We start from the raw sequence: 1,937 nt of genomic DNA on the forward strand, positions 1-1,937 counted from the left end.
AGATCGAAAACTGTGCGTGTTGGTGATTATATGCGCAGCGGAATGGCCGTGACACGGAGCGGCGAACACAAGACATAGGGGTAAATAAAACGACTCTAGTTTTTTTGCCAGGCAACGCTTAATTACCAAACTTCGGGGACATTTGTGGGAAATGTCTGTCTTCAAGTTGCCAGAGTTTAAAGAAAATACGTTTTGTAGTTTTGATGACCGAAGGTGAAAATTGAGCAATTTTTGCCGAGGTTGCAAGATCCGAGAGTGTGGAGGCGGAGCAACCGGTGAAATACGACACTCTGATTGGCTGATTTGGCGGTTTGATTGACTGCTAGGGAACATGACCTCAGCAAGTCGCAGAGAAACTTAGCAGTGTACACAAACATAACCAGACTCTTACGTTAACGACGCTAGTTTCATGAAAATTAAATTACGTTATGCATATAACAAGATTGATGAGTCAATAATCAACATGTTGTATATGACCTGAAAACATTAGTTCACATTTTAGAGAGAAAGCAAAGCTATCTATGATCATTCTTGAAAGTGGGACGTATACAAATCTTTCTGCACGAAAGTAATTTTCCTCAATATTTCATTTTATACTAATTTCACAAAATATGCCACTTGGATTTTTTTCATAATATGAAAACACTGCTCAAAAGTATAAAAAAATGTATTATTTGAAGAAAGTTAAATCAAAATTTTGCGTTTCCCCCAAACATCTTTGAGTATTTAAAATATCAAGTATTGCTTATTTTAGGGCATTTTATCATAATATGTTAATATTTTTATCAGTGGCATTTGTTATACATAAAATAGAGATATATAATTGTTTACAAGATTCTTGTTAAATTTTCTTCTCAACATTTTTATGTATTTTTCCATAATAGTTCCTTTTTAACCAAATAGATCTAATTTTTTTTAAAGATTTCTTTTTTTTATAAATATTTTGTGAAAGATGATAAAAGGATGACTTTGGCATTCAAAATAATGTCAAAAATTATGAAAAAATATTATTATAGTAGCTATGGAAACTACTGTTCAAATATAAATTTGAAAGTATTATTTAACAATTCTTCCTCAAAATTACAATAACAACACAGAGACAATGAACAAAAAGTCTATATAGTAAGGATATCATTAAAAATAAAATATAGTTCATTCAAAATGCACTTTGGAACTCCAGCCCCTTGAGCTCAGCACAATTCACTCGAAATACAAAATAAAATTATAGACTGAAAATGCAGAAGTAATTTACTTTAAAACATGATAGTAAATTTTCTTTGATTGTTTGCTTTCTAGTTTTTTTCCCTGTAACTTCCAGTGTAAAATGTGGTCTCCTTCAATAAATTTAAACGTAATGATAACAAATATTTGTAGATTTGTTTGTCCGTTTCTGTATGTATAAATAAATGCTACAAAATCGTTATTTATGTTAGGTTAATGAAGGTGTTAATCATTAATATAGGCTTAAAAATTGTTGAATACTTTTGAACCATTTATTGTTGAAATGGAAGAAAAAAAAGATGATTATTGCAAAAATAATATTTTTTCTGTAATTTTCGCCAATTATAAGAGCAGACAGAACTATTATGTGGAAGGTGACAAAAGTTGACGACGGTGGTGAGTGAATTAATGATATGCAAACTATCTAATTGATATGAAGAACATATAACTATATAGTATAAATACTATAACGGGGTGGACATTAACGAAGGAGGTGCTGCATTTATTGAGTACATTTCACATCCTGAGGTAGCATAATTGATTTTCTATCCTGGTAGTACAAAACTATCTGAATATGTCACAATCACAATTTTTGGTAATGTTTTGATAGATTGATGTGTATAAATACAAACACCCAACATACCTAATAATTATGCAAAAACAAAACAATGAGTAACTATCTTGTAGAAGTGACAACAGTTGACAACAGAAGTGAA

This window comes from Saccoglossus kowalevskii, chromosome 2 (assembly GCF_978046115.1).
Source record: "Saccoglossus kowalevskii chromosome 2, keSacKowa6.1, whole genome shotgun sequence".
NCBI lineage: Eukaryota > Metazoa > Hemichordata > Enteropneusta > Harrimaniidae > Saccoglossus > Saccoglossus kowalevskii.